Here is an 18,586-nt window from a genome sequence, read left to right as displayed (position 1 = left end):
CTGTCCACATTGCCTAGTGGTGGAAGCCAGGAAGGGATTTTTCTCCTCACTCCATAAGCCACACGACAGGGAGGACAAATGATAGGGCTACCTTTGCAGAACAAGTCATGGAAAGTGAACTGAAGACTAGCCTGGGCTCGGCTCAGGGAATTGCTGGTCATTTAGTAAAGCACATAGAAAAGCCAGCTTAGCCAGGCAACCTTGCTGCTCAGAGATTATTCAAACTGTGATCTCCAACCTAGAGGATCGGTCAGTTTGCCAAAATAAAGGAGAAGGATTTCATGAAAACTTACATAATACTCTATCAATGTGCCAGTTCTATTGTAAGAACTTTATAAATATTAACTCCTTTAATTCTCATAACAATTCTATATAATGAGTACTATCATAAGCCTATTTTAGAGGTGAGAAAAGATGCACAGATTGTATGAGAAACTTACCCAAGATCATAAAGACAGTCGCTGGTGGGGCTAGGATTCAAACCCAGGGGCCCAGTTCCAGGACACTTGCTCTTAACCACTAACAAGAAGCTACCCTGCTCAAATTCATGGGCCCCAGGCAGATATTCTGATGCACTAGGTCCCCACATGATTCTGATGATTAGCCAGGTTTGGGAATCACTAAGTCAGTGGCTCTCAAACTGTGGTGTGCTTATGGATAATCAGATTCCTGGGGCCCAGAAGTTCTGGAATTGGAACTCAGAATCTGCAGTTCTAACAAGCTCCTAAGGCGACTGTAGCGCAGGTGGGGCAGGAAAGGAAGGCACTTGGAGAAAGAGCACCTGTGGTCCTCCCACCTCACCCCACTCACTCGGGGCACAGAAACTGATGGGGTCACCTTGTTGAAGTCTGCAGAGACCATTCTTTCTCCCACCAGGGCAGCTGCCATGGAAGAGGGGAGCTGGTGCCTGTGAGGCAATTCTGTCCCTTAGCCTTAGTGACAAGGCTGACTTCAGAGGAGGGGAGGGTATGTGACCAAAGACAGCTCACTGTCCTTCCACACTTGACAGGCTGCACATCAGAGGGAGACAGGCAGTAAGTAACAGGAAAAGAAAAAGAGACAAGGCGATCTGGCCCCTATCTCCCATCTCCTGAACAATGGCCTCTTCAAACCCCTGGCATCTGAACTGGCAGTCAGCCACCAGGAAAGAAAAGAGCTCACTGTCCCTTTAAGGACGCCCTCTCTCCACAAAGGTCAGAAATGCCAGCTCAGCCTCCCAGAGGCTGCCTTTTTGCCACTTTGGGGCCCCGGGGCCCTGGTGGCAATACGCTTTCCAGCTGGTTCTCTGTGTGCCTGCTGGCTTCTGAAGAAGGAAGGGCACCTGGATGACAGCTGCCCCTCTAGGCAATGCTCAGTGACAGGGCAGGAACGGCTGATGTGGAGGGAACCCAGGACCTCCTGTGCATCTCAAGTTTTCCTCCCAGGGAGAGTTAGCAAGAAATGGAGATTGGAGCAAGATTGGAAAGACACCTGCAGAGGAGGTGTATGGGTTATAAAGAAAACTGGCCAAGGAATAAATGCTCCAAGAGAAACATATATGAACCAAAAGAGCAAAGGCTGACCAACAATTGGCCTAGATATCACCAAAAGGACAGAGTAGGGAGTAATAATAGTTAGAAAGAAAGGTGGTCGGGGGCTCAGCTGGAAGCATGGGATGGTTAGGGCAAGTGCTCTAATCCTACAGACTGGGTTCAAATCCTGGCACCTGACCTTGGGCACCTTTCCTAACTTCTTAGCCTCAATTTCTCTATCATATTGGCAAACATTGAGCAGTAAATAAATATCAGAAACAAACAATGTCTATTATCAGGGGACTAGCCACTCGGTGTGGGTCTTACAGGCAGCTCCTATGGTCAGTCTCTCCTCAAGAGGCCTAATGCCCAGACCACACCCCCGGTTCGAGTAAATCATCTTACAAGTAACGCCATTAGCAAAAAGGGCCCTCATTAAGAAAACTGCATGGGCTGATGCAAACCATAAGGCTGTGGAAAAACAGCTCAGAATTATTCAATTGCTAACAGTATAAAGCCAGGTCGGCAAACTTTTTCTGCAAAGGGCCAGAGAGTAAATACTTTGAGCTTTGCAGACCACACAGTCTGTCCTAACTACTGAGCTCTGTTGTGATAGGATGAAAGCAGCCAGGGACCACATGTAAATGAAAGCCTGGTCTATGTCCTAGAACAAATTACAAAAACAGGCAGCGAGTGGAAGTTTGCTGACCCCTGAAATAAAGGATAGCATCAATGGAGGAAATGGTGAATCCTTCTGGGAAACAGGGTAAAAGATATGGAGGCAGAAGCCTATTTCTTGCCCTTCTACCTTAGGAATTCAAGAACTTTACTCAACTACTTGACTTCCAAGAAAAGTTTCTGGCTAACACCAGCCAACTGCACTGACTTCTCTATTCTGGTTTCCTCAGCATCCATATCCAAAGTTGGTAGGTATCTCTCTCCACCTCAAAGGCTTCTTTTTCTTGCTCTTCTGTGACACTGGGAGCTGCCCCGGAAGTAGGGTCTCCTCCTTTGGCCAACTTAGTGAGAGTTGAATGTTCATCCCGAAGGTGACCACAACAATGTCCTTCATAGCAAATATCCATCCCTTATCCAGCTTCTCTGGCCATAGAAGGTTCAAGTCCGTTCTTCACCAGCTTCCTGAACAGCTACACATCTCAGAAAGTCCATGCATATGTTTATTTTTTCACCGATTCAGTTAAATAGAGAAATGCCTACCATGTTCCAGGTAAATCTTAGAAAGCAAGCATTTCACCTCTACCTTTGTTGCCAGTTAAGGCTAGAAGACAGGCTATAGTTGGAGTTCTCTCAGAAGCCTCTCTGAGAGGTGTTTATTTCCTGCTCCCTGGTGTCTCCCACCAAGAAGCTCAAGCACTGCAAAATGACAATTTCTTAACGGCAGTAAAATCAGGAGGTATAAAAAGTAAGCTGAGAATGTGGCAACAGTGAAATCAAATGCAAAGGAGGTACACAGGAAAAAAACAAATTCACTTCACTGTTTTAATTTAAAAAAGAAGGAAAAAAAACTACTTGCTAGGCCAGGCACGGTGGCTCACCCTTGTAATCCCAGCACTTTGAGAGGCTGAGGTGACTGGATCACCTGAGGTCAGGAGTTCAAGACCAGCCCAGCAACATGGTGAAATCCCAACTTTACTAGAAATACAAGAAATTAGCCTGGTATGGTGACACGTGCCTGTAATCCCAGCTACTCGGGGGGCTGAGGCAGGAGAATCACTTGAACCCAGGACGCAGAGATTGTGGTGAGCTGAGATTGCACCACTGCACTCCAGCCTGGGCACCAAGAGTGAAACTCCATCTCAAAAACAAAAAACAAAATTACCTACTGATATCATTCTCTCTGCATAGAATTACCTCATTCCACAAACCCACCCCATGTGGTCCCAGCTTTTCTTTAAAGTTCTGCTTCCAATGCTTCTTCCCCAGGGAGACTTCCCTGATAAATTCTCTCAGAGCACAAACTCTCCAGCATCCCATGGAATTCTCCAGTACAGCTCATGCCTGCTGATGTACAGTATGCATAGCCTGTGAGTGCCTATGAGGTTTCTCCTAACCCTCAGACTATTAGCTTCTCAAAGGCATACCATGACATTTCCTTCTTCCACATTCCCTATGGGATCTTGTAATTGGCAAGTGCTCTTGGTTGCTTGGTCAAGGTCCAGCTTCAGTGAAAGAGCTGCTATTATCTTACATTATCCTCAGAGATCTGGCATCATTGTTCATGCCACCATCCATGCATTCACATACAACAAGGTATATGTGGAATGTTGGTGTGCCACTCAGTGCACTATAGATTGCTCTGTATCTCATTTATAAACTGATTTCATCCTCAAACCAACCTACTAAGGACAAGTACTAGGAAATATATGGCTGGCACAAGATAAAGTAGCCGATTTTAGAAAAGCTAATGAAAAATATAGTGGAGTGATGGGAAGTGGTTGACAGTCATGCTCTGGAAGAGGTACTCATCTGCCTGGCACCTGATGCTAGGAAAATGGACATGACTGTCAAAGTCCCCTCTAGTTCCATGACTGAGATTTCTTTAGTCATATAAGTTCTATAAAAGTAGATATAATATTATGTCAAAATGTAATAATGTATTAATTTTAAAAATCACAGGAGGACTCAAAAAAAAAAGCATAGGATAAGAATACATATACTCTTAAGCTTCGGGAGGAACTTTCTGTGAATAATTCCAAATGTACGAACCATACAGGCAAAGGGTGATTGATGTGATTGTATTCAAACAAACCAGCAAACTTACATAGGATAAAAATCAGCCTAAAGTTAATAGACAAAAGAAACTCTGGGAAAATACTTGCAACATGTATGACCAAAGGTTAATATCTTTATTAAAGAGTTTTGAGCAATAAAAAAGACAAACATGTCAACAGGCAAGTCGGCAAAGGACAAAATAAAAATCAATCCACGGAAGAAATGTAAATAGATCATAAGAAATTCATAACATGATACCGATGATCAAAGAAATGCAAACCAATACAACTCTGAGATACCACTTTTGGAATATCAAATTGGCAAAAGTTAAAAAGAATGGAAATACCAAGGCAGGGAAGGACACAGGGAGGAAGTGAGTACTCATGACTTGCTGCTTGGTGTGTAAGCTAGAACAGCCTCCCTGAAGGGCAGTTTGGACTAGGGACCCAGAAATCTGGCTTCTAGGTTTCTATCTAAAGAAATCCCAGCACTTAGGGAGACTGAGGTGGGTGGATCACCTGAGGTCGGGAGTTTGAGACCAGCCTGACCAACATGGAGAAACCCCGTATCTACTAAAAATACAAAAAAATTAGCTGGGCGTTGTGGCGCATGCCTGTAATCCCAGCTTGGAAGGCTGAGGTAGGAGAATTGTCTGAACCTGGGAGGCAGAGGTTACGATAAGCCAAGATCGCGCACCATTGCACTCCATCCTGGACTACAAGAGTGAAACTCCGTCTCAAAAATTAATACATAAATGAAAAGCTCAGTGTCAAATATGAGTAGATTGGACAGATAAGGGATGCATGCTTGTGATGATATCCTTAAAATTAATTATGAAAATCAATATTTATTGTTATACAGCGATCAGATATTGTTTATCAGAATATATAGAATGAGTTAAATGTACGTGTGAGTCTATCTATAATATACATACAAAAAATAGCTTGAAGAATATAAACCAAAATGCTAATATAGGAGTAGTATTGTGACCAATTTCTTTTTCTTTTGACTCTGTATTTTCTAATTTTTTTATCATACCTGTATATGTCAAGGAAATTTTCTACTTTTTATACATTGCCCATGGATAATCTGGGTTATAAAAACAACGTTCAAACAAATTATAATTACTGATAACTTTCTTTTCAAATTGTTCTTTATGATTTTCTAAAGAGAAGACATGTAAAATAACTCTAAAAAGCAAAAATATGATACAAATGCAAAGTCCATCAATTATTCAGCAAATATTTTTCAAGCACCAACTATGTCTAAAGTTGGCTTATCCGTAATCCAAGACATTGAAATTACAGAAATCCACTGCAAAGACACTGCAAAGACAGAACCACATGCTCAGAGAATGGAAAAAGAACTAATGCCTACTTGGGGATCAATTAAATCTGGGAAGATTTCTTCAAGGAGGAGGCACTGAAACTAAATTCTGAAGGAAAACTGGGATTTCCATAGGGACAGACACTAAGCATAAGCAAAGGAACAGTAGAACTAAATACTATAGAGATAGAAATAGTATGTGACATGCCCTGGAATGGATGAGGGTGTTGGTAGCTGGAATAAGAGATTTATAAAAGAACAGACTGAGTGATGAGGCTGGACAGTCAGGATGGACACAGCCAAGCGAAAGTCTTGCATGCTGTTCAGGGTGTCAACAGTATTTTGTAAGTAATGGGAGTCAAATTCAGGGTTTGGGTTTTGTTTGTTTGTTAAGTTTGTTTGTTTGAGATAGGATCTCTCTGCTGCCCAGGCTAGAGGGCAGTTGTTTGATTACAGCTCACTGAAACCTCAACCTCCTGGCTCAAGTGATCCTCCCACCTCAGCTTCCCAAGTAGCCAAAACCACAGATGCATACCACCATGTCTGGCTAATTTAATTTTTATTTTTTTTGGACATGGGGTCTTACTATGTTGTTCAGGCTGCTCTCGAACTCATGGGTCCAAGCAATTCTCTACCCATAGCCTTCCAAAGTGCTGAGATTACAGACATGAGCCACCACATTTAGCCCAAATTCAAGTGTTGGAGAAGGGTTCGTAATGTTACTTGTATGACAGCTGAATGAAAACTGGATCCATTTGTTTGGAGTTTTTTGTTTGTTTGTTTGTGTGGTTTTTTTTTAAGAGACAGGGTCTTACTCTGTCACCCTGGCTAGAGTGTAGTAAGATGATTATAGATCATTGTAACTTCCTTGAACTCTTGGGATCAAGTGATCCTCCTGCCTTGGCCTGAACTTAAAAATTAAGAGATTATTCAGCCAGAGAAAGTAATGAAGTACTGATACATGCTACAACTTGGATGAAACTTGAAAATAGTATGCTAAGTGAAAGAAACCAGACACAAAAATCCATATGTAATTTCGTTTGTATTAAAGTCCAGAGCCGGGCGCAGTGGTTCACACCTGTAATTCCAGCACTTTGGGAGGCCGAGGTGGGTTGATCACCTGAGGTCAGGAGTTCGAGACCAGCCTGAACAACATGGTGAAACCCATATCTACTAAAAAAAAAAATACAAAAAAGTTAGCTAGATGTGGTGGCACATGCCTGTAGTCCCAGCTACTCAGGAGGTTGAGGTGGGAGGATTCCTTGAACTCAGGAGGTGGAGGTTGCAGTAAGTCGAGACTGGGCCACTGCACTCCAGCCTGGTGACAAAGCAACACTCTGTCTCAAAAAAATAAAGTCCAGAATAGGGGAATCTCTAGAAACAGAAAATAGTTGCCTAGGCTTGGGCTGAGGGGTGAGGGTGAGTAGGGGGCTGCTAAAGGGTATGGGGATTCTTTTTGAGGTGATGAGATGCAAAGTTGACTGCAGTAACAGCTGCAAACTAAAAGCCATTAAATTGTACATCTTAAATGAGTGAATTGTACGGTATATGAGTTACATCAAAATGAAGCTGTTTTAAAAAGGGGAAATCAGTCAGGTGGCTGTTGCACCATGCCAAGTGAGACACTAGAAGGTGATAAATTAAGACAGTGGCAAGAGTCATGGGAAAAGGAGGAGGACTAGTCAGGGAGACACTGCAAAGACAGAACCACATGGGGAATGAGGAAGAACAACTAAAAAATGCTGCAAAAGCTCCTGGTATAAATGACTGAAAGAGGAGGATGTGAAGAGGAGGTTACACGGGGGATAGTTATAAATTTGTTTTTCACGCAGTGAATCCATGAAGCTTAGCCCATCCCAAGAAGAGCAGAAAGAGGGAGAGAGGTGCACATTCATAGTTCATATCTCTTTTCCTGGCAATGGTGTGGCTAAGGGCACCTTGTGACTGGTGATTGCAACTGTGAGTTATATTTTAGCACTAGTGATCAGCACAAAAGTTGTCCTAACTTATGCCCAGAATCACACTTGGGAGAATTTAGCCACAGAAAGCAGTTAAGACACTCTATAGCTGCACACATGATACTCTCAGCATTTAACAGCACTAAGAACTTACTGCACCAACTACAGATTTTTGTAAAAAGGAGAACTATCATTGCTGCTATGAACATACTCACTGATACAAAGAAAGCCCAATAGCTAAATGGTAGTAGTTGGCTCCTATTACTCATCAGTCTCAAGAGTACAAATGTATTTTTGCTTGTTTATATCAAAGAAAGCAAGAACATGAAATAGAAACTCTTGGCTAATGAAATCAGAGGGTTAACAGAGATCATTTGAACATGCCAGAGTTAACAGAGCTGCAAGATAAACGCATAAAAAGGTAGATGCTAGATCAAGAAGAAGGCTGAGGAAAATAATGTGCAACCAGCGCAGCGGATCACCTTCAAAAGCTCAATGGTCATTTCTCAAAATTTGCATCCTGAGGTTTGTCAAGTTAACCCTCTAGAAAACAAAGGAGCTTTGCGAGCCTTTGTCATAATGTCCCTGGATGTAAACTATGACCATTCAATAAGAAAAAAAAGTTGAGGTCACTTCAGGGAAGCAATTATGAAACAAAGAGGCTCCCAGTCTCAGGAGAAAGGGCCCAAAAAAAGATCTGAACTGAAAGATAAATCTATTTGCACTACAGGAGAAGAGGCATCTGAGTTTTCCAGTGGAATTTTCCTGTAAGACCCTACCTGAAAGGGAGGTCCGGCTCTGGCTATCCCCATGACAGGAGGCATTCTGCTAGAGCAACAACCAGTTCTTACTCATCCTTTTATGCTTGCCACCTAGCCCAGCAGGAACTCCAGAAATGTCAGTTTAGTAAACAAATAGCTAATTCAAGACGGAGCAGAGAGAATCCAGTGGAAACTCAGGAAGAATATTAAAGGTCTTGCACTCTAAAGATCCTTAGCACAAACCCCCCAAGGGTCCGGGAGACCGATCTGCTGCTCTAATCTGTCCACCATCTTAGAGATGAGATCACTGGTGCCTTGCCCAAGGTCATGCTTCTAGTAAATGTAGAACACGTTCCAGCCTCCAGTGCAGTGGTCAAGTGACCATACCCTTGTGAGACAGGAGATGGAAGAGATCCAGCAATGAGACTAGAACACATGATTGGGGAGGCTGTTCACTTGAAAGGAAGGGTCAAACTGACTGACAGTGACATTGTGTCCTGAGAAGGACACTACTAGAAAAATAATAATGATCAGAACTCTCTGGACCCACCTAAGGCATGAGAAACCATAGTAAATTTTAAGTATGAGAAAGGCAAGGACTGTCGCCATCTTTTCTATGTGCAGTGCCAAATATAAAAAAATTTAGTAGCAGTTAACTTTTATAACATCACAGGCCCCACCCAAGAGCATCAACATGAATTACATCATTGAATCCTGACAGTCCTCACAACAGCCCTCTTAGATGAATGCAATAAACCCCATTTTATTTTATTTTATTTTTATTAATATATTTTTTGAGATAAGAGTATTGCTCTGCCACCTAGGCTGGAGTGCAGTGGTTAGATCATGGCTCACTGTAACCTCCACCTCTGGGGTTGAAGCTATTCTCACGCCTCAGCCTCCAAAGTAGCTGGGATTACAGAAACGTGCCACTACGCATGAATAATGGTTGTATTTTTGGTAGAGATGGGGTTTAACCACGTTGTCCAGGCTGGCTTCAAACTCCTGGCCTCAGGTGATCTGCCTGCTTCACTCTCCCAAAGTGCTGAGATTACAGGTGTGAGCCACGGCCCCTGGCCAACCACATGTTATAGATCTATAGAGAGAATCAAGGCCTAGGGACAGTAAGTAACTTGCCCATAGTCATACAAGTAGTGAGCAGCAGAACCGTGTGCATCTGTCCCCAGGGGCCCACCACATTGCTGAAGGGAGGGTGTTCTGTATTCTGGGCAGCCATTTATGCTCACCTAGCAACGGCAAGGCACCTGCTGAGAAGCACAGCCTGCCTCCCTCAAATGGGACACTCTCAAATCCACACTCAGGAACTTACTCAGCACTCAGTTCTCAAGATTTCCATTCTCTGGGGCTTGTCCTCCCAGCCTTTACACATTGCCATAGATTTTTAAGAGGGAAAAATGGGCCTCACAAATCTAGGCAATGTTCTAACGCTTAACTGAACGGTGAAGAGACAATGTTCATCTTTACACTGTATGGATACATTATATACATTCTTTTATATGCATGATATATTTCACAATTTTTTGTAATAATTCCTAACCCAGCCCTGAAGTGACAGCCACCAGATCAGCTGTGACACGGGCCATGGCTCACTCTGAGGGAAGGTAGACTTGGGAAATTATTTTCTACTGTCACCTACTGATAAAGAGCACACCGCCACCCAAAAAGGATGACTTCACCCCCTCAGTAAACTTTCCCTGAATTGTGAAATATAAAGCTGCCGATTCCTACCAGCTCAACTTCATCAAGGAGTGTGGAGGTTGAGAACAACGACTTTAGAGCTTCACATCTTCAGTTTTATCCCAGTTCTGCCGTTTATTATGTGGTCTTGGGCCAGTTATTTAAGACCTCTTTGAGACTCTGTTTCCTAACACATAAAATGGGGAAAACAACAACAACAAAACACACCTTTCCTGGAGGGTTGTACAAAGGTTGTATGAGATTTTTTTTTAATGGAAAGCTCACAGAGGTATCATGATTGTAATTTCTAAAGCTCTTTCTTCCCACACTGAGAATGTGTGTACTCCAGCTGTCAGCCCCAAGCATCCTGCACACTGAATTGGGAAGTGTGTCTTCATGCTCTTTGGTCATCCTGAGCCTGAGGGCTTTTCCCACTGAGTCTAGCAAGCCCAGCCCTCTGCCTCACTTTTCAGGTTGTCTGTAGGTGAACCCTATTCTGCCACTTAAAACTTCTACCTTTGCATGGCCACATATCCCTGTCCTGATCAGGCTGCTCAGCTCCCTCCCTTCCCAAGGCCCTCAGTTTGATTTTTATGGCCCAGTCTTGCTTCTCCCTGGCCTGAGACTCACTCATCTTTTTTTTCTTTTTTCTTTTTGAGGGAGTTTCACTCTTGTTGCCCAAGCTGGAGTGCAACTGCATGATCTCAGCTCACTGCAACCTCTGCCTCCCCAGGTTCAAGCAAATTCTCCTGCCTCAGCCTCCTGAGTAGCTGGGGTTACAGGCACCCACCACGATGCCCAAATAATTTTTTCTATTTTTAGTAGAGAGGGGGTTTCACCATGTTGGCCAGGCTAGTCTCAAACTCCTGACCTCGTGGGATCACCTGCCTCGGCCTCCCATAGTGCTGAGATTACAGGCTTGAGCCACCACGCCTGGCATGCTCACCTCTCTTGAAATCTCAGTGGACTCCATTCTCCAAGGATCAACCCATATCCCACCTCCTCCATTCAGCCCTTCTCAATTTATTTTGCCCATTACTATCTCTTCCTCTCGTTCTTGAACATCTTTGGCAATTGTACAAGTGACCCCCGAACATCATGGGTTTGAACCGTCCAAGTCCAAATACATGCAAATTTCCTTTCGCCTCTGCTGCCTCTGAGACAGCAAGGCCAGCCCCTCCTCTTTCTCCTCGTCAGCGTACTCAGTGTCAACACAATAAGGATGAAGACCTTTATGACTATCTGCTTCCACTTAATCAACAGGAAATACATTCTCTTATGATTTTCTTAGCATTTTCTTTTCTCTACTTACTTTATTGCAATAATACAGTATATTTAATGCATAATACCAAAAATGTGTTAATTGACTGTGTTACCGGTAAGGCTTCCGGTCAACAGTAGGCAATTAGTAGTTAAGTTGTTGGGAAGTCAAAAGCTACAAACAGATCTGACTGTGTGGGGGTCGATGCCCCTAACTACCAAGTTGGTCAAGGGCCGTCTGTAATTCAAACCATTAATTACTGTCTTCATAAATTACTATTCCTCAATCTTTTCATGAGTGTGAATCTTATCTCTTCTCATAAACAAAGACCTGTCTTCCATTTGCTTTGTAATTGTGGTAGTTAAGAGCATGGACTCTAAAGTCAGACTGCCAGCCCAAACACTTTTGAGCTCTGTGACGTTGCATAAAGTACTTCACTCCTTTGTGCTTTAGTTTATTCACTCGTAAAATCTGAATAATCTGTACCTAGATTTAAAAAAAAATGCTGTGAGTTTAAAAGATTTAAAATATGGAGTGAGGCCGGGTGCAGTGGCTCACGCCTGTAATCCCAGCACACCGGGAGGCCGAGGTGGGAGGATTACTTGAGGTCAGGAGTTCAAGGCCTGGCCAATATGGCAAAACCCTGTCTCTACTAAAAATACAAAAATTAGCCTGGCATGGTCACCTGTAATCTCAGGTACTCGGGAGGCTGAGGCAGGAGAATTGCTTGAACCCAGGAGGCAGAGGTTGCAGTGAGCTGAGACTGCCCTACTGCACTTCAGCCTAGGTGACACAGCCAGACTCTGTCTTAAAAGATAATAATAAAAATAAATAAATAAAATAAAATATAGAGTGAATTAAGTGTTAGACTTTATTATTAGTATCCTTATCCTCACACTACCATTATAGTGCCTAGAACAGGACTGACTGCTAGCTAAGACTTATCCAGTAAAAACACACTTTGTTGCACTTGAGAAGTATTTCTATTTGCTTAAAGTAGGGGGTAGCAAACTTTGAGTAAAGGGTTGAATGATAAATGTTTTGGATCATCCAGTCTTAGGCTTGTCACAACTACTCAATTCTGCTGTTGCAGGGTGAAGGCGATCAATAGTAACATATAAATAAATTGGTATGCCTGTGTTCCAATAAAACTTATGAAATTTCATATAATTTTCACATGTTATATTATCCTTCTCTTAATTTCTTCAACTCTTTAAAAATGTCAAGAAACATTCTTAAAAATGTTTGTACAAAAACTGGCATCAAGCCAAATTTGGCCTGTAGGCTATGGTGTGTAACTCCACTAGCTAAGGTCACATGAGTTTTTCCATGACATCTCAGATGAAGGCCTTCATGCTACAGGCAGTAAGGAAGCACTTCTGTGTCTTAGGAAGAGGCATGAGCCCGTGCCCACACTTCCAGTTAAAGCGGCCATGCAGCAATGGTATGTATCATGGTTGCTCACTCCTATTTCCAGTTCTCCCCTCCTCCTGCACTCAGAAGCCACAGTTTTCCAACTTTCCTGCAGTCAGACAGGGCCATGTGACTATTTCTGGCCACTGTGTGGCAAGTGTAGGGACAGTGGATTCACTTCCAGGGAGGAGCATTAAAGGCCACGCCCTCCTCCCCACCCAATCCTGACTGCTGCGGTAGAAGGGCCATGACATTCTACAACCTGGATCACTGAGCTGCCTGCCACATGCAGGACCGCCTCCCTGGAGAGTTTTCCAGAGCCTGGGGGGACTTGGAGTGATCAAGAACTAAATTTAGCATGCGTTAAGCTGGTCGGGGTGAAGTGGGGAGGGAATGGTATTATCATGGCATAACCCAGTTTAGTTTAATATCTTTCCGCAAACACAAACCAAAGAATAGCATTAAGAATGAATAAACATGCTGCATGCGGTGGCTCACGCCTGTAATCCCAGCACTTTGGGAGGCCAAGGCTGGGAGATCACCTGAGGTCAGGAGTTTGAGACCAGCCTGGTCAACATGGTGAAACCTCATCTCTACTAAAAATACAAAAATTAGCTGGGCTTGATGGCAGGCGCCTGTAATCCCAGCTACCCGGGAGACAGAGGCAGGAGAATTGCTTGAACCTGGGAGGCAGAGGTTGCAGTGAGCCAAGATCACGCCATTGCACTCCAGCCTGGGGGACAAGAGCGAAACTTTGTCTCAAAAAAAAAAAAGAACAAATAAAAACATCCAGCAATATCTAGTCCGTCACATCCTTTCACCTTAATAACTCATTTAGGAGACAAATGTCCAGTCTTCTGGATAATTCAGCATGAGATGAGAAGTGTCTTCAAGTTCTTTCATTAGAAACACTAAACCATCTCTTTCAGCAATAATAAATTTGATGACAGTAAGCCTCAGAAAGGCCAGGAGGTAGAGCTTCGAGTCAGCAACATAAATGAACCTCAGGTACTCATAATCTGATTTGCAACAATCTCCGCCAGCTACAAAATTATGTTCTTTCTTTCTTCTTAAAGTAGTAATGATGATGACAATAACACAGCAAAGCAAATAACTTTTATTGCTGCTTATTTCAAGCCAGGTACAATTTCCCAAAGTAGAACTGTGGATGAGAGGTGAGAAATGCCTATCCTTTTAAGAAATCTGTAGAGTCAGAAGTTTCTGTCCTCGCCCTGAGCTGTCCTGCTCACTCAAGAGATTTAAATGCCTAGGTGACCAGAACTCAGTGCCCTGGACTTACCAGACCATGGGAAAACTCCAATTCCCATCCCACAAAATAATAAAGTAAATCTCACACTGTTCGCAGGAGGGTGTGCCTGCTGTGCACTGTTTGTAAATGAATATTTCATATTTTCAACTGAATGTTTATTTTCAGTGTCCCCTGCTGGCTACAGAAGAGCACACACAGTCCACATCACAAGCAACCTGCTCTATCAGGACTGTGGCCTTTTTCTAAACCATTACTAAAAAGGAAGCTGAGAGACCGACTAATCCACCCAACACTGTCACTTAATCCCACTTTCATAACCACCACCGCCCAAGGCAAACAGAAGTCACCTACCAAGGCCACACAGTAGGCCAAAAGTTGATTTACAAGGTTCTGATTCAGGAGTCATCGCTCTAGAATCTCAAGCCATAAAGTCACCCCAACCTTCACTGTAACTCACCTTCTGGTAAAGGTTTCCATAGATGGGAAACCTGGCTCTACAGGCAGTGTGTAGAAGCCATGTCTAGGGTTCCCTTCTCTGGAGCACACCTCTTACAGAAAGAATCTCCAGGCTGGGCACGGTGGCTCAAGCCTGTAATCCTAGCACTTTGGGAGGCCAAGGCAGGTGGATCACCTGAGGTCAGGAGTTTGAGACCAGCCTGACCAATGCAGTGAAACCTGGTCTCAGTACAAAAATTAGCCGGGTATAGTAGCTCACGCTTGTTAATCCCAGTTACTTGGGAGGCTGAGGCAGAAGAATCACTTGAACCCGGAGGCAGACGAGGAGGTTGAAGTGAGCTGAGATCATGCCACTTCACTCCAGCCTGGGTGACAAGAGTGAAACTCTGGCTCAAAAACAAAAAAAGAAAGAAAAAAGAAAGGGTCTGGAGAAATTGATAATTTGGTGCAGGCAACAGCTGAAGAATGAACAGAGCCCCACTGGCCAACAGATGGAAGAGAAAGGGTGCACTAGGCAACTGACATTTAGCATCAAATAAAATACTGCTGACCATTAATGGTCATGAAATGTGGAGAAGTTAAAAAAAAAAAAAATGGCCTCTCCCTGCTACCTGTGAAGAACGTGATTAGGTTCTGTCACACAGTGCTAATTCTCCTAAACAGTGTGAAAGTAACAAGACTGCTCACTCACCCACTCAAACACAGAGAAACTCAAAACTCCCCCATCTGAGGTCTAAGCCCTCGCCACAGAAATGCTTCACCTGCTCTGTCAAGAACTATACTTTCTCTCAACCTGTTTTTCCCCCCAGAATCCAATTCTTCTAGCACACTGACTTCCTGAAGGTCTGCCACAGCCCCCAGGCTCTTCGGAGACTGCACCACCAAGCCCAGCAGATGTGAGGACCAGAACACTAGGACAGAGAATTCATACAGATGTCACTACAGTCTGCCTAGTCCTGTGGGGGCCAGAACCATCTGGAGGGGGAGCAGACCCACAAAACTGGAGACCTTCTTAGTGTTTGAGGTTCTGAGGCTCAATAGGAATTAGGAATATCTTTGGATCACCAAAAGAAAAAAAAACATGTAGAAGCTTTGGAAGATTGGTGAGTTATTCTTTAAAAACCCAATTTCTTGGCTTCCAAATCACTACATGCCCTACAGAAGCTTTGGCCACAGCCCCATCTGTTTGCCAGTGCCATCTCCTCTCAATCTCCTCCACCACCCTTACCTTGCTCACCAAGTTACCAGTAGAAGGAAGCATGTCCTCTTTCGAGACAGCCTAAAGCTCCTATCCTATTGGAGGAGAGGTTGAGTTGCGGGGAGATCTCTATCTCAAAGTCCAGCCACTTGTCAGTCACAGACATATAACACGGTCATCTTCATCCAAAAGCATCCTCAGGGATACTCTCATAACTCCATGAGGTACAGCTTCGTAAAATACAACCTTTACTTACCTAATTATCCAGCCTCTGAACCTCCCTCACATTTCAATTACTCCAGGAAGATATCTCTGCCATGCCAGCCGAAATGGATTTCTAGAGTGTCTGCTGTTCACTGCACTTATCTGTCCTTTAAGCACTTACTGACTTGCATGTACATACACGTCAGGGGTGTGAGGGAACATCCTTCCATCTGTGAGGCTACCAGCCCCTACGAGGCCAAAGCAGTGTCCTTTACATTTTTTTAACTTCATAATACCTAGACAACAGGGCTGCAAAAATAATACTTGATCAACATTTGTAGAACGAAGAAATGGATGAGTAAATGAATGGACAGACCCTGGGTCTGCTCTCTGGGAAAAAAGGCCTGACAGACATACATTGCTGTTGCCATGGTAGTTAGTCCTCACCCTGAAATCTCAGTCCAGCCTTGAGAGTGTATCCTGACTTCCCCACAAACTAGTTGTATTAATTTAATCAAATCTCACTTTAACCACTCTGTACCTCAGTTTCCCTACCTCTAAAATGGAGACACCAGTTGCTTAATGGGGTTATAGTAAGAATCAAACAAGATAACACATTTATGCATACTTTTAAAAGTCTAACTAACTGATCTAATGAATATAAGGCAAAGAAACAACAGAACATGAAAAAAGCCAGTGTCTAGCATGACATTACATTTCTTCTTTATACACATATTTTATTAGGGAAGAGGAATAACCAGGGACAGGTGAATCATGGCGGAAGCCTACCCTGCTGCAAGCCCAAAGCCTGGTTCCTATCTATACGCCTTCACGCAGGCCATTTAAACTGTGTCTGTTTCTCCATCCACAAAATGGGATATTTATCATAACACTGTGATCTCCATGTGAGTTAATACATGTAAAGTGTTTACTGTGGTGCCTGGCACACAGTTTTAACAAATGTTAGTTGCCATTGTTCTTATCAGTATTTACCATTTTTTTTTTATCACCAAGCCATAGTAGGCATTCCAGAGTTGTTTCTAGAAATTATTCAAACATTATAATTTTAATTAAATTCATTCTCTTCCATGTGCAGACAGTGCTATCAAGGTAGCCAATAGATTTAGTCATCTTGCTTCTACCAAGTCTCCTTGTTGGAAGAGTAGGGAATATCCTGAGTACGAGTACCAGAGTACCAGCATTAGTACCCAAGTACCAGAGAGTAGGGATTACCAGTTGGGATACTGCCAAAGGGAGCCACATTTCATCCACAGCTACAAAGTTTGCCCCCTGGACCAAAATGAACCTGTACTTAATGAGGCAATGGCTCACAGGATCTAGCAGTATCAAGGCAGAGATAAATGACAAAGTTTTCCCGTCCTCATAAAATTTTATTTGGCTGAACAAGACAAGGTTATCCCAATTACACTTCCCAGATTAACACTGCTCTCCTTGTTGAAATGCATCAAGAAATACTAAGGCAGATTTTTAAAGGCAAACATCTCTGCACGTCTCTGTGGACTAAACCAGGCTGAGCTGGAAGCATTCTGTTAAAGTGATGTCTCATCCTGAATGACAGCCAAGCTACCCCTCAGCCTCAAGCTGGGTGTGCTGACAGCAGGGACACAGAGGGATGCTGAGAGGTTTCTGATGAAGAACCACAGTCCCTGCAGCACCTGGGCTTTTCTCGGAGGCCTCATCCCAGTTACAGACTGAGCATGGCTCTACTGAGAAAGAAAGAACAGCTTTAGCTGCTGGTCTGGACCTGGAATTCCCAGTGACAATAGACTCTGCTAATAGCTTACCACCCAGAAAGAATGGGGTACCAGACCCTAAGAAAGCAAGGACTAAACATAAGAGAGTGGGATAGCAAAGCTTGAGGAAAAGGAACTCCCAGCTGGGGGATAACTGATGTACATCACCTCTTAGGGCCTCACAGTTTGTGAGAGTTACACTTGCAGAAACTAAACATCTCCCTTTGCTTTCTTCAAATTGCCTTTTCAAGACCCACTAAAGGACCCTCTTCCCTAGAGGAGGAGGGCTAGGCTCGACATTCTGTCAGGGTTTAATCCGGAGTAGGGGTGCCTGGAAGGCCAAAGGTGGCCCAGAACCGGGTTAGGACCCCAGGCTTTAAATCACTCAACACTCATCCCTGACTCTGAAAATCAGCCTTTCACTCAGAGATGTGACCTGCCACCACCCCACTCCATGCCTGGACAGCCAGCCGCAATGAAGGCAGGACTCATCCCTGCAGGGAGCTCTCCAAAGCTCATCCTCCTCCTCCCACCCTCCACCCTCTTCAGAGAGAAAGCTCCCTCCCCAGTCCAAGGAGCCTTTATCCTTCCTCTGAAGGAGGCCTCAGGCAGCTGCACATGCTACCCTGCAGAGGTACCAGATCACTGGTATGGCAAAGTTTTCCAAGGAAAATCTGCAGTTTCTCCACCAGATAAAAAGTCAATTCACCTGCCAATGCAATCTCCTTATTGAGTCAAAAAAAAAAAAAAAGGGGGGGGAGAGGTAAAGGTTTTATTTTTTTAAATGGAAGGTAAAAATATTCTGACTACTTCTGTAGATAGAACACAGCTACTCCCACACCCCAAGCAAGAGATGCCTTTAATGTCCCAATATTAAGCCCAGGAAGAGCCACTTGCAAAGGCCCAAGGTGAGTGCTTGTGTTCAGGTAGGCGGTGGTCCACTGGCCTCTGGACACCAGCTATCCTAGAAGATGGAGCCTGGCCCTCAGAGGGATGCCCCGAGGGACTGCCTGTCTTAAGCAGCTGACGTGAGAAAGACCCCC

The 18,586-nt window shown here is 43.8% G+C and overlaps 1 protein-coding gene across 14 annotated transcripts in view; it reads right to left on the bottom strand.

Moving 5' to 3' along the window:
- GRAMD1B (GRAM domain containing 1B) overlaps positions 1-18,586 on the bottom strand; it is a 269,620-nt gene that overhangs the window by 77,745 nt on the left and 173,289 nt on the right. The gene's annotated exons all lie outside the window — the stretch shown is intronic.

The sequence above is a fragment of the Saimiri boliviensis genome, chromosome 6, assembly GCF_048565385.1.
Source record: "Saimiri boliviensis isolate mSaiBol1 chromosome 6, mSaiBol1.pri, whole genome shotgun sequence".
Classification (NCBI taxonomy): Eukaryota; Metazoa; Chordata; class Mammalia; order Primates; family Cebidae; genus Saimiri; species Saimiri boliviensis.
Note: the sequence above shows the minus strand (reverse complement) of the source record. Positions and strands in the feature narration are given on the sequence as shown.